The following is a 15,708-nucleotide window of genomic DNA, read 5'->3' as shown; positions in this document are numbered from 1 at the left end:
TCTTCTGTTGGCTCGCTGTTTGTGTTACTGGAGAAAAATATACTCTGTTAAATGACTTTATTTAATAAAATTTCCTAATTGTAATTAGTTATTAATTTCCTTAGTAGACGAAAAAGTTTCTTAGGGGTTTTATTGTTAATTTTCTTTTTGTTTTTGGGTTTTTTGTGTATTAAAGACAAATGTAATTTCCGATTATAGTTAAGCGCTTTGGCAGTTAACAGTGGTCTGTGCAAGTGTGGGAGTGTGTGTGTGTGTGTGTGTGGGAACATTATGTTGTTGCCGCATGTCCTGTCAGTGAACGAACAGAGTGCTCGTGCTTGTCGTTCAGTCCTTCGTTGGGCATCTGTGGGTTTAGTCCTACTTTGAACGTTTTGACGACAAGTTGATCGGGCAACTTATACAACGTGCAGAACGCAACACTCTAATAAGAAGGGAGAGAAAGAGAAAAGAACAACAACTAACAATTACATACTTACATTACTTCATTTTTTTTTTCAGTGTGTCACGGTGTATTTATGTGAGTGTTTCTCTGTGTGTGTGTGCGTGTGTGTGTATGTCTGTCTATTTGTGTATGTCTGTGTGTGTGTGCGTGTGTGAACAACAATAATAATAACAACACAGCAACTAATGGAATAATCAAATGTCTAAACAAACACACAAAATAAAAGTGTAGAACGAAAAAGAAGAAAAACAGAAGGAAAGTCAGAACAGAAATTGAAGTGTACAAAGTAAATCAATGAAGGAGAAACTTGTCTCCCCGACCTCCCCTACACACACACACACACACACACACACACATACTAAACGAACTCCCCCTTGGCCCGCCCCTCCCCCCTCGCACCATAGAACCCCTCTGTCATTATACACTCCTTTCTGTCTTTCTGTTTATTATGGTGTCTCCTGTTTGTAAATTTTCTTCTCTCTTTTTGTTTTATATTTTGTTGTTGTTGTTTTTATATACCTATATATGTATATGTATGTTTCTTTTTTTTCCGTTTTTGTGTTTGTGCAAACGAATATCGCCCTTTTTAGTCTGTGAGTCAGCGCCTGTCCAACAAAGCGGAGGGTTGATTTTTCTTTTTTTTCTTTTTGCCTTTTTCTTCATTTGCTTTTGCCTTTGCTTTTGCCACGTTGCTGCCTGCCCCTCTGCTGCTGCCGCTGCTGTTGCCTTCAACTTCAACCACTTGCCGTTGTCGTTGATTGTTGTCGACGTCATCGCAGCCCTATATATACATATATCTACGCATATCTAACATACCCTCCCCCGCCAACATTTACTCCACTCGAACACCCCAACACTTAGTGTCATTGGCATTTGGGTAAATCAATTTTCGATTTCGAGAAATCCAAAAGAATTGATAACCTTAAATGCAAAGGAAAACTAAAACGAACAAGGAGACAAATGGAGAAGAAACGAAAACCAAACTGTAACTAAAAACCCAAAAAAGATCTTGCATATGCCAAGAAACGTTGCACCCACCACCAAGCAAGAAAAGAAGCTAAAAAAAAGAACCACCGTCGCACTGCTAGCGCACCACCCAACAACCACCACAATAACCACCACAGCAACCACCATTACTACTACCACCACCACTACCACTATCATCATTATAGCCACCTCCACTATGCCACCATATTAACTTAAACTAAAACTAAAGCCAACTTAAATCAAATCAAACCAAGCACAACTCCAAGAAAAGAGAGAACAGAAAGTAAACTAATCAAAAATATATACTAAAAAACTATTGCCAAACTTAAAGAGAATCGAAATCTAATCAAAATGTCTTCAAAAAGTGAGCGCCCTTCTCTTATATGCATTTACTAAATGTTTGGTTAATATATTAACTACATATACTGTTATTAACTAGCATCCCCCTAGAGTAACTAGAGTATGTAGTTGATAGATAGATCCTCTTCCTGAATTCATTCCTTATTCAATTCAGTTCAACTCTTTCTCAAAGTTTCCTATACAAATGGAATGCTTGAAACAAGCATTTTCTTCTCTTTTTTTTTTGTTTGTTTGTTTTTGTTGGTTGTGTTTGTTTAATGTCTTTATTTCATCCTGCCAATTTTCTATTACTTCTTCTTCTTGTTTTAATGTCATGTTTCTTAGACTTGAATAAAATTAAACAATTTTCAAAGTGTTTTCTCTCTTTCTCTCTCTCGCTATCGCTCTTCTACTTTGTTTTCTTTCTCTCTCTCTCTCTCTCTCTCTCTCTTTCTGTGTCTGTTTCATTTACTTGAAAAAAGCATAAAATTAAAGAAAGTAAGAAAGTTCTTTCTTGTATATATGTTTTAATGAACTCTTCCTAATTGGCTTGGAAAAAAAAAACAACAAAGTTAAATAGAAACCAAAAAAAATAATAACAAATTAATGATTTGAAAATCAGTTGTACATACATACATATATAAATATATCAATAAAATAATGTATATACCAAAAAAATATGCATATATATTTAAAATAAATCAACTTAACAAAATATCTTTAGCACACATTCACACAAATCTTACCTTCTCCTTGCCTTTATCCCCCAACTCCCCTGCTATAGTTTGCTTGCTTTTGAACAAACCTACCGCCCGCCCGCCCGCCTTGCCCTACCCCAACCCCAACCTCTTAGCCATCACATTCTTCATATCAACCCAACCCCGCCCACCTATAGACGCATTTCGCATGCTTGTTAAACTCATTTATCATAATAATTTGTTTTCTTTTTGGTTTTCGGGTTTCGTTGAAACGATCAAATTTTAATAATTGTCTAGACTCAACATATACTTCATATAAATATTTTGTTTACCTGAATTGTTCCAATTACATTTTTCGTAGTTTCCTCGTTCGTTTTGATGCGTTTCTTCGTTCGTTCGTTCGTTCGTTCGTTAGTTCATTCTGTTTTTCTTGGTTCTCTCAATTCTCAAATGACAGGACTTTAATATTTGAGAAACCAAAACGCAGAGACAATCACTCAATTAATAATAAGTGTATCTATATAAATCCAATCTATAATAACTAATCATATTAATCTATATATCTTAACGATTTTCCCCCCGCTAAAAACTGAAATCAACAACAACAAAACACAAAAAAAAACCACAATCCAAAACACACACACAAAAAAATTCCAAAATCTCAAAACTAAAAACTTTGAATATAAAAAAAACAATAATAAAAAACTTGAAAACGCCCAGGCCAAAGATTAAATTTTTTTGAAGCCCAAGGTAAGTTTAATTTGTTTAGTTTAAAAAAAAAAATAGATATATATATACTACTTACCATAATACTTATAGATTTTACTGATTTTTCTGATTAGAAACTTTGTCAGATTCTGTTTTGTCGTAAGTTTATGATTTTAAGATTGCCTTGCCTTGTCCCTACTTGAATGCTAAAACTAGTTGCGAATTACAATTCAAACACAATCCTTTGTTTGACTGAATTGCGTTAATTTGTATAAATTTATTGTAATCGACACGAAAACATCATAATATTTATTAGCCGATTATTATCTTGCTAGATTATGATGATTATAAGTTCCTAACACTTTTAATATAAAAACTGTAAGGCATAAGATTTTCGTTAATGTTCTAGCCAAAAGATTTTGGTATATTATTTAATACCAATACTGAAAATGATATTATAGCTAGAGTTTTATAATCCTTTTTCAAAGTCAAAGTTATGGGAAATTAGAAATCAGTTTACCTTAGATTGTCTGAAACTAGTTTTTATTTCAAATATTGCCTGGGTTAGTTAGTTAGTCTTTTGGTTTTTCTTTTATTTATAGTGACAACGAACAACATTTTCAATTATCCAGTTAAATTAATGCCTTGGAATTTGTTTCTCAAACTTGCTATGCTCTTGCTTCTTGTAAGTCCTTTTCGGTCTCTCTTTCTCTGTCTCGTTTATTCTCGATATACATGTCCGCTATGATTCAGCTAAAAGTTTTGTTGTCGCTCTTGTTGTTGTTTTTGTTGTTTATGTTGTTGCTGTCGACAATTTCAACGACAGACGGTGGTTTGGCTTTAAAATATTGGTTATTAGCATAGGAAGGATGGTTAGAGTGAGAGGATGACGATGACGAGGGGTTGGGGTAGTCTTGGGGTTTGGACTGGAGGTTTTACATGGTAGAAAAAGCTGACAAAGCAAAGCAGTTCTAGCGCTTTTTGTTGCCTACTTTTTGGGGTCAGGGACTTGTTTTGTCAGCTCTTTGCCAGACACATACACCACACAAACACACAGACACACAGACACAGAATTGAAGGAACTGAGAGGGACAGGGGCGAAAATAGAGAAACTGGTATATATATATACTATAGATAGAGCTCGCCTATACATCTATTTATCGCTACCCACAACTTTTTTATGTTAGCTTCCTCCTTTGGTCTCTTGCTTCAGCTGCTTCTGCATCTTTTGTATTATGAATCATCGGCCAAATGCATTGGACGACATGGCCAAATTGGGGCTGACAATGCACACACACACACACACAGAGAGAGAGAGAAAATGAGAGAGGGAGGAGGTGGGTAAGAGGGTGTGGTAGGAGACAGATTGTGGGAGATGGTCTAAGAGATAAGTGCCATACACTTGCTGCCCCGCAGCATTGTCACTCTCATCATCGTCATCGTCAGCGTCATCGCCAACGTCAGCCTCAGCGTCATCATCATTGCCCTCTCATCACCCATGACAGTTTTGGCTTTTGTTAAATGCACATTTCCCGCACGTCATCATCATCATCAATAGAGCCAGCCAGAACTAATTTAGCGATAATCGAAGTGTATTTACACTATCCTTCTTTACCTCCCTGTCTGCCCCTCTCTATGCCTCTTACTCATCATTCTCTCAACTGTGCTTGGCTAATTAGTTTTCAATTCCTAGAAAATCCCTAATGTGGCTTCTGCTGCTGCCTGTTGTTGCTCTGTTTGCCCGCTCTGTCATTGCGTCTAATCTCATTGGCTTGATATTTTTGGTTTTGATTAGCAATCAATTATTTGGTTAATGTTCCTAAATTGGCCACAGATTTGACACTCTCTAGTCAGAGAGAGAAGTTTAAAAATTTCATAAGCCAACCCAATCAATATCTGTTACCAAGGCTATAATATTTTATCCTTTCAAATAACTCAATTGAGCTTCCCAATCATATGTATTTTTCTATGAAATTTTAAATTTGGCATGGCATTCCATGGCGGGGAGTTAAGTTTTAACTTGTTTAAACTTTTGGCCTAGAATTTGGAGGGATATAGTGTCATTTCGTCTGATACTACTAAGTTACTGAAGTTAATTGATTGAATTGGTTCTACGTCTTAGAGAATGTCATTAATCTAAGTTTTGATTTTGAGTTTCCTAAGATGATTTTCTCGTTACAGTTTAACCTTAGCCATTGTTTAAAGTAACGGCGTTTTTAGTATTTCTTCTGCACTCAATTTAAACTCAATCTGTTTCATGAGGGTCCGTTTTATGCATTTTTATTCCAATTTGCGAATAAAAAAGTCCACTCAATCTGAAGGCTTACACACATACATCTACATATATGTATGTGTGTATATGTATATGTGGCGTTTCTTTTATTTTTTTTTTTTTTTTTTGGTAGCTCTACATTCAAATATTCTTTTTACATTTTGTTCAACATATTACCCCAAGCGCTCTTCTGACTTTTATATTTTATAAATGTGTGTATATATATTTGTTGTTGTTGCTGCTTATTTTGTTGCTTAATTTACATAAAAATGGCGACTGTTTAAGCCACATATGTATGTGTGCGAATGTGTGTGCGGTTGCACCTGCAAAACTGTTTAGGGTGGGAGCGTATGTGTGTGTGACAGGTAAGTGAATTTATGTTGCACACGCTATGCGAAACATGCCACTGCATTTGCCCATAAAAACGTTACCAAACCCTTGCAACAGCGACAACAGCAACATCAGCAAGCAGCAAGCAACCGAGCACCCAGCCAGCCAGCCGCAAGGCTAGAAACATCCTGCTACCAGTGTCGCCTTTTGCCGGTCAAACCGACAAAAAAAAGGGAACACAAACAAACAAACAAAAAAAAAAAAAAAAAAAAAAAATCAGAAGGCCGAGTTAAAGTTGGACATGACGAAGTTTATATACCCTTGCAAGGACTTGTGTCAGAATTTTGCCCTACAGCTGTAATATGACCGAACCTTACCCCATAAAGTATGCAATGGTTTGGTGAAAACAAGTGTTTTCGGCCTTAGAGTTTCAAAATTATCCATCCTCCTCTTCTACTTATGGCCAATGCCCAGCGCTGATCATCGCAAAGAACTTACATATGGTCGTTCAATATTGATGTCTAGGACTAATAACTGATAAATACTGATCAGATCATGAAACATTGGCTACCTAAGCCATAGGAGTCGCCATTTATAAAATGTTTGCGTTGATCCTGACAGAAAAACCGATATTGACGTGCAGAAGATTCTCTCTATGCGTAGCATACTCCAAAAGTAATCTACGTATACCCTTCTTACAAGGGTGTAAAAAGAAATAAAAGGAGAGACAGAATGACAGAGAGAGAAGGATAGAGACAGAGAGGAAAGAAATTGTAACATTTCGCCACCAGAGCCAAGGCAAAAGTATTATTTATATGCTGCTGGTGCACATGCAACACCTCTATTGCCTCCTGCAATCATTCCCCATTTTGAACCATTCTCCAGTTTATGCCCATTTCGATTGCACTTGGCCATTTGGTTTGGGCCATTTCGTTTCGTTGGTCCTAGCCGTGCAACGCATATAAATCGTTCAAATTGCAGCCAAAAATTGCCAACAATGGCAAAATGAGAAAACGGTAGATGGTGGAGAAGAGAAAGGGCTGGAGAAGCGGGATATGGAGGGAACAACTGGGAGAACGATTATGCGAAGCTTTACGGGCGACTTTACAACTTGTGTGAAATTAGACAGAAATTCTTGTACACCCCTTTTTTGAACATTTACTCTTCCCCCTGCACACACACACACACACACACACACACACAGACACACACCTGTTTACATCATGGGAATTTTGATTGAATTATTGATTAAGCCCGTTTATTTGTTCTTTCTCTCCTGCTTTCTGTCTCTCTCTCTCTCTCTCTCTCTCACCCCATGTTTATATATGTATGCACATGAGTATGTAAGGAATATTGTATTTCCCCATACACAAAAGAGTTAAGAAGTATACAGACAAAAAATAAAGAGGAAGAGGAAACATTGATTCCATTGGCCTTTGTCTTACGCCTATGCCGCTCATTCAAGGATATCAAATTCGTTTTCGGTTCGTTCCTCCTTTCCTTGTTAACCACGCGTCACACATGACAGCACAAAGTGGCCCAAAGTAAAAGGACGAGGAGACAAAAAGCAAAATCAAGGGGACCTCAGGCTTAGCTGGTCGACAAAATATATTGAGAAATCCAAGTACTTATTGGGACAGGTCTTGGTTGGCAACATTTCTGCCACCTGGCACGAGGCAAAGAACACCAAAAAAAATATGGAAAATTCCCAATCTGTATTGCCATAAAGCAGAGTTCAATTTTATGCAGAATTTTTAATGATCTTCAATAAAAAAAAAAAAAACATCTTAAAAAATAATCAATTCTCAACTACTTCAGAAAACTCTTTCAGATTCGTTTCCCCCACATCGAAATTCAAATCTTTACAAAGTTCTTGCAATTTGGTAAATTTGTAAATTTTCGAAATGGGGTTTCTTGTTTTCGTTCTTATTCCTTTCAACTAGATCAAGGACGAGTGACGATTAGATAAAGATAGCAACTAAATTTGGTAAAACAGATGGAAACATTGACTTGACCCAAAAAGTTTTGCTCAACAACAAGCAACAACCGATTCGATTTCAGCAAATTCATGTCTATATACCTACATATGTATTATATAATAACATATATGTATATATATACGTATATCTTGGCAACTTTTGCTGCAGTTCTTTAACGACTTTTGGGTTTCATTTTGCGAACTCATCGGCTGTTGGCCAAGTTTGGACCAGAAATTTGAGCCACAGTGTTGGGTTTTTGGGTCTGGCTTTTGTCTTCGCATCATTCGCTTAGCCATTGCCGCCTTGTCTTACATACATATATATTTTGGGTTTTTTTGTTGGTTTTGTTTTTTAGCCGTTTTTGTTACTGCCAATTTCGCTTGGGCTTTCTTGCACATGACAAACACATTTTATTTCGTCGGCTCACCCTTTTTGTTTTTTGTTTTCGTGTTTTTTTCCCCACCCCCTCCTCTATCTTGCTTTCTTTCATTTTTTTTTTCTGCCGCCTCTGCTGCTGCTGTGGCTCGTGTTTTGTTTGTTTGCCTTTGAGAAGGAGTCGCCACCGCTGGTTGCCTCTCAGTTGAAAGTTAAACCCTTTTTTTTATCCTTCTGTTGTTGTATATCGTATTGTGCATCCTGTGTGTTGGGTTGTGTTTTTTTTTTGTTGTTGTTGCTGTTATTGTTGTTTGTTTAATGTTTAGTTCTCACTTTCACGCAATGTTTTCATTAGAATACTTTCCACCACACTTCCCTATACCTACAGCAAAAGGAGCGCTGAAGGCATGTGAAAAGAATCGGTGAGCCGAGGTAAAGAGCAGTTGGGTTTGATGGTTGGGTGGTGAAGGAGGAGCAGGAGCAGGAGCAGGAGGATATGTGGCAGCTTGACTTTGGGGTCGCTTATGTTTTCATTTGCCTGCCTGGACAACTTTGGTTATATTTTTTTGTTTTTGCTGTTGTTTTTTTTTTTTTTTTTTTTTATGGTGAACACATGCCGAAGCCAGAAGCAGAAGAAGCCGAAAAACTCTTACCAAATCTCTCAGCAGTGTTTTGCCCAGTTTTCTCTCTCTGTTTTCAGGCCATTGTTTATTTTGCTTTGGCACATTTTAGAAACAATAAAGCAAAACTTTGAGCTGTTTGTGTCCTGTGTATTTCTGTATCCTCCCCTTAGACTCCTTCTCTCGCTCTCTCTCTCTGTCTGTCGTTTCTCTCCTGTTTCCTGGGCCTTGTATTATCTTCATTTAAGCAGTTAGTAGCAGGCAGCTGGCCATAAAAAGCGAATTACGAAAAGCGTCAAAAACAAAAGGCAAAGTTGCCTCAAACAAACTTAACTACCTCAGAATTCAAGCAAGTTTTTCACAGCCCTTTCTCCTTAAATTTACGAATTATGAAAAGTCGCCATTTTGTTGGCAGCCTCCCTGCCAACACCTACCCCTACCCCAAGCTCTACTGCGTTTCCTTCACTACACTCTTCTAGCCATTTCCCATTTTCTTGTCTCTACTCTCTTCTGGTCGCTTAGGCCAGTTTTATTTTTATTTTCAGCAATTTGCGTTTATCGATTTTTCTTTCATTCGCTGTAAAAATGTTATCTATTTTTGGTTTTAACCTGAACTAGAATGATTAATACACAGATACACACACACACACACACACAACCACACAAGATCAACTGAGCAAAAACTTGCCTAACATTTGTTCTGCCTTCCTTCCATTCTGTTTTTTGTTGGTTTTCATTCCTTTTTGTTTCTTTTCTATTTGAAAGGATGTTCGAGGGCGGACTGGCATAGTCTGGCTGACATTGTGGCTTTTAAATTGCTTTTAAGCCTTCAGCTGTTTCTCGTTTTGGCCCAACCACAATGATGCCGCCTTCACTTTTGTAGCAGTAGCTTAATAACCAAGGCAACAAATGACTGACAAAAGTCTGACTCCCATATCGTTGTTTCCTTGCCATTGATAAGCTGCAGCGGCAGCAAGTGACAAATGAAATGAGCCACAAGACCACCTAAGAAAACCCAAAAAAAGGAAAAACAGAAATAGAAGTAAAATATAAACCGCTAAATGTTTTTCCACAATAACTCAGAAACAGTAAGTAGAATGACAGAAGCACCAAAAGCAAACCAAACAGAATGACAAAGAGACAGCTAAGTAAGGAAGTTAGGAAAATTACTCGTAGATTGCTTTTAATCAAGCAAAGTACACAATTTTCATATAACACAAATGTTTATTCATAAGAATATCTTAGCATAAACCGAAACAAAACCACAAATCAAATCTTAGCAAACCAAAAAGGTGTTCTAGTTAAGGATAATGGCATATAGCTTCTGACACATTCGACCACATTGAAATTTAACAAACCACCGAACGGGGTTAGCCGGCTTGAGGTCAATTCGCCCTCAATGAGTTCACAATTCATTCTATCAATATTATTTTTGGCAAAGCAATTTAAGCAATTTTCGTCTGACATACAGTTTAAAACTATAATCAAGCGTTTTGAATTGCAAAGGCAATTTCTCTATTTTGCTTTTACTTTCTGCTTTCTTTTTTGTGGTATATTTTCTACATAGTAACCTCAATATTCAATTATAAATCATTCAGTTGTAATTTATTGCCACACCAAAAGTCATTACATGATTGATACGTTTTGTAGGTAGGTAGGCAAAAGAATCTCTCTCTGTGTGTGTGTTCCTGCCAACCACTTTTCGTCCTTCCCTCATCCATTAGTCACTTTCGATCTGAGGTGAAATTTAATTGCATTGTCAGAGCTACAAAAAATACATATGTATATACATACATGTATATGTGGCACATCCTCTGAAAGAGGACGAAAAAATTATATAGCTAAATCGAATGAGTGGCAAAAAGAGCATAGGCCAGACCAGGCCAATTTAAGATTTAAATCCAATGGGAATTTTTTCGTACTCTTTCCAAGCGCATTTAATTGTTCAAGTGGCCGCATAGATGAAGGGTTCAGATAGATCAATTGATGGCTCGACAGATGGACGGATGAATGATTCCCAAAAATATATTTTACAATTTCCATTGAAAATATTATGGGGCCCAATGAAAAGAGATGGAAATGAATGCAGCAGCTGTGGCCAGCAGCTGAAATTGGGCCAAATAAAAAGTGGGCAAAGTCAAAACAAGGCCAGCCAAAAATTGAACATTTTCCCAGCAATCTCCGCCTGCTAATCAATTGCAATTTTTACTGGCACGATTTCGGCAAACAAATTGCAGAGAAAATAAGTTTTGAATGTTAAACATTTTCGAAAACTCAACTTTTCAATTCGTGTAAGGAGGACAAATTTACTACTCCCTCCAATTAAGTTACAGCTCTAGTCGCGCTTTCTATTCCCATAGTTTCTATTCACTTGACAACTGACAGATTTCATATTCTTACTGCCCCGCCCCCGCATTCCCCGCTAGCACGGTCTCAATTTGGAGTTTCAAATCTTTTCAGATTATATATAACATTATGAATTCCATTTACCATTCAACGTTCAACATTGCCAGTGTATGCGTAATTCATTTGCGTGCCTTTTACAGAAATTATCGTTGCCCTCGTTTGACTTCCTCCCTCTGTGCCTCTCTCTCTCTCACTCTCGCTATCTTCCTCTCTGTTTTTTCGCGGTTATTTTTTTTTTTTTTGCGTAAAAAGTCAAACAACAAATTTGCCTTTGGAGCTCAGCAGTTAAAATGGAATGAATGAAGTGTCAATGCTTTAGATGCTTTGTATACCCTGTAAATACTTTCCCAAATGCCAAGTAAAAACGAGAGAAACCAAATGAGAAACTAATGAGACTTTATAGAGGTTAGTTAGACCTTTTAGGGATTCACTAATGTATTTCGCTTAGAGTATTTCGTAGTCGGCTAAGGATGGCAACCACTTTCTATGTTTGCTGGCTGGCCACGCCGAAGGCCCAACAGGCGTATACGCAATTATGTATACGCCACATAGCCTGTGTTTGATTTGGTCCTTTCTCTTCAACCTCCTCGAAATCTCCTTGCTCTACCAGCAGCAGCCCGGTGGGAGTAAAAGTACTTATGTATATGTATGTATGGATGTCTGTATCTCTCTCATTGCACTTTGTTTAATTTTGTGAAATGTTCGCTGAGTTTTCGAACTCTCAACATTTGCCTAATTTTTGTTTTTATTTCTTTTCTGTTTCACTTATCCTCCATCACTTGGCGGCATTTACTTCTCTTTTTTTTTTTGAAGTGCCACAGCTCAACTTGAACTTGGAAGCTGAAGTTTCCTTGGCATCTATTCCTCTCCTTCTTTCTATCATCTAAAGTTGATGAGATGTTTATTATGTAAGTATATTGTTCGTTGTGGTTGGGGATGACTTTTGATGCTGAACCACCAGAGCGGAGCAGCCAGTCAGTCTGTCAGCCTGTCTGCCAGTCAGTTTATATGTAAATTTCGATCAGGTTGACAGGTAAGGGAGATGTGTGTTTGGGTGTGTGTGTGTGTGAGGAATTGAGGGCGAACCCATAAATTATAATAAGTTGCTTGTTTTCCCTGCTTAGCGATATCATGTATGAAGAGGAAACGAGGGCAGTCGAGAGAGCTTTACGGATTAGGCCAATAAACGAAATTGAAAAGTTGAAGGTTGAAGTGACGGGGAGCTAATAAAGAATTGAGATTGTCAGCAAAACATGCAGGCATGCGTCTGAGCATCCAAATGCTAAGGTACCCTGTAATAATTTGTAATCGATTCAAGTTCAGACACTCAAAATACCTCATGAATGATGCGACTGATCAGGAATCTGTAGATAGCTTTACGCTTATTAGTCATAAGATATTTGCGGGGTAATTGGATTTTCGCTGTGATATTTTCTTAGAGCAAGTTCAAAGGTGAGTTTCGCTTGGTTCAGTTACATTCGCCATTTAAATAGGTTCATTTAGGCTACAGAGGAGGTGTACATAGTGTAGATTTAATTTGATTTTCATATAAATTTCCTAAGGCCAATGGAATAGAGGAAAAGCCAAGCCTGACCTAAGACCAACGATACTAGCGGCTGACGACTTACGATGGTTGCTGTTGATGCTAATGCTGTTGCCGGCACCGTGGTGGAGTTGCCCTGAATTGAGGAAGGAGCAAATTTATTTAACCTGCGGGCACTGAGCGCATATTTGAATTTATTTGCATGAGACACAACTGCCAACCGAGGCCCAGGCTCAGCAGGTGCGAGTGGTTGGGGTCTGGCCACTGTGGCACTGGAGTAATGCCCAAAAAAAACAAAAAAGTGCGCAAAAAGCACAAAAAAATACGAAAATTGTGATGATGACGACAAAGGGCCAAGAGGACTACGAGGACAACGAAGCAAAACTTTTGCACAAAGTTGTTGCAAGTTGTTTGCCACTGCCTCTCTCACTCTGTCACTCTCTTGCTGTCAGTGTGCTCGCTGTGCTGGCTCTGGCACCCTCTCTTAGGAACCGCCCACGCCATTTTTCGTTGAAATGAGCTGAGCAGCGTTTGACACATGCAGTGCCACCTGGCGGCCGTCGCCATGAATTTGAATCTATGAGTGGGGCGTGGAACGTAGGGCGTGGAACGTGGTGGTGGGGTCGACTTGTTGTGTTGGGCACCATAAGAAAGTAGCTTCTGACTTCCACTGCGTTGGTAACTCTAAACTTGGCACAGCATGTGACGTATACGTAATATGTAGCTATACTTTTTCTTTTTTTGTAGCATACTTTTGTGCAACATTTAAATTCATATAAAATAGCAAGTAAACCCAAAAAAAAGAGGAAAAGTTTAGCTAAATTATTGATTGTCAGCAGGGCCATGAGGGAAAATGAACGACCGCAAGGAAGAAAATTCTCAATTGTGAGATAAATTTCATTTCTCTTTTTTTTCTCATTTTATCCTTAAATTGTCAAAGCAAGTGAAATTGACTTGAAAGTATCTTAAGGTTTTCCTAATGAAACTAATGGCCTAACAGGTTTTCAAGAAAATGAAAATTGCGTTTTCTAATAAAAGTAACAAAACGGCTGACATTCTGAAGTTTTAAGTCTGTATAAGTATGAATGATGAAAACTTTTCCCTTATGGCGAAATTAAATAAAATCCAAATGAATCAAATTAAAGGGTGTTCATTGGATTTTAATGTACATACATATATATAAATGCAATTTTAAGCTGGACATGTCTTTGCCTAATTAGCTATGAACTGATTTTGAGTTAGTCTGTGTGTGTGTGTGTATCTGCACAGTACATGTCTTCATTAGAATGCAGTTGTTTGCCAGCTACTCCAGAGCTGCTTTTGAGCTCATCATCTTCATCATCATCATCATCATTAAGATGACCCATTTCTTTTGCTCATTAGTGAATTCTTGTGCTCTTCCATTCATGTTCTCCATGTTGTTACTTTGATTTTTGCATCTTCTACTTCGTTTGTTTGCCTATTCTTCTTTGTTGCTGTTGTCACAATTAGCCCACAGCTTAGCCAAGCAGATGAAAGCATTGAATACAATCCTTCTCAACATCTTCATCTGCCCAACTACTGTACAAGCGACATGTTCGCGCATAAATCAGTATCATAGCAGTTACAGTAACTGACTAACCTGATGCTGTAGGGCTGCATAATGAATACATACCTAAGGGGCTTAGGGTCGCCCCATCCAACTCCCCTCTTTCTGAACCTTACAGCTGCAACCTGACACAGTCGATAAGCAAAATTCTATATGAGCACATGCATTTATAGTCAAACTGTGTGTGTGAGTGTGTGCGTGAGGATTGTGGTGCATGGTAATGAATGAGAAGCTTCTGTCATGGATTATGCATGGATTCAAGTGCATTTTGATTGATTGAAGTTGAAGCTGCAGTTAGAGCACCAAAGAGTCGATCGGGGAATCGGCTTAGGCCCAGAAGTGAAGTGTCTACGCATAGGTAACTTGGACTTGAACGATAAAATTGTGGTAATTTTCAAGTGATTCCAATTTAATTGTTAAATCAATGCACTGTTTATCACAGACATACTTCTCGTATACGTATTTTTTTATATATCTAGCATTAAAATACATAATTAAAGTCGTTAACTTTTCTAGTTGCCAGTTAATTGAATCTTGTATGTTTAACTAGTTTACGTGATAAACTGAACTCCTGTCTAACTAATTTTAAATTAGTTTCAGTTTGAAAACGACTCTAATGAGCCTTCTTTCTCTTCTTGTTCTTCTTTTGTTTTTATTTAATTTTGTTGTTTCTTGTTTTTGACCCTGATGCTGGCTTTGTGTCTATCTGCATTATGCATTTCCACATGCAGTTTACGAGTTTATAATTTTCAAAAAAGCAAAAAAAAAAAAAAGGAAAAAGAAAAGTTTTGTTGTCGCTGTTGTTAACCCCTACCCCCAGAAAAAAAAACCCGCAGAAATCCTTGCCTACTTTTGAGAGCATGCCACTTGCAACAACGGCAACAACAGCAACAACAACATTATTGTCGACAAGCATTGACATTAATTAAAACCCAACATTGCATGTGGCAAGCTAGTTGTGTGTGTGTGTGTGTGTGTGTGTGTGTGTGTGTATGTATGTGTGCGTGAGCTATCCCTCTGCTAAGCCCCGCCATAGAGGACCTCGTGGCAACGTTAGTGGCAACGTTGTCGGTTGCTTCAGTTAAGCATTACACTTTAATTACTTTGCTAAAATCCATGCTTGTCTGCAGTGCCACAAAAAACCAACAACAACAGCACAACAGAACAACAAAAAAAGAAGAAAAACCAACTGAAACTAGTGTATTTGTACGTATGTGTGTGTGTGTGTGTGTGTGCGTTTGGTAGTATGTGAATAGGCTTTAAAGTTGCTTTCTAAATGTGCTCCATAGAAACTAAAATTTGAAAGCAAGTTCTTTTAATACGCACTGATAATGAAAGCACATCAAATGATTAATTGGAAAACCTTATTCGGACTCAAAATTTTCAGAAATTCTACTTTTGTTTGTTCTTCATTCAATTAT

At 37.7% G+C, this 15,708-nt stretch overlaps 1 protein-coding gene across 1 annotated transcript in view; it reads left to right on the top strand.

The window, feature by feature from the left end:
* The first annotated feature begins 371 nt into the window (after positions 1-371).
* Positions 372-15,708, top strand: part of X11Lbeta — a 69,023-nt gene continuing 53,686 nt past the window's right edge. Inside the window, 2 exon segments of the mRNA XM_068298834.1 lie at positions 372-517; positions 3,187-3,216. The gene's annotated coding sequence lies outside the window, so the exon portion shown is untranslated.

Source organism: Drosophila tropicalis, unplaced genomic scaffold (assembly GCF_018151085.1).
Source record: "Drosophila tropicalis isolate 14030-0801.00 unplaced genomic scaffold, ASM1815108v1 contig_158, whole genome shotgun sequence".
Taxonomy (NCBI): domain Eukaryota; kingdom Metazoa; phylum Arthropoda; class Insecta; order Diptera; family Drosophilidae; genus Drosophila; species Drosophila tropicalis.
This window is presented reverse-complemented; position numbering and strand designations above follow the sequence as displayed.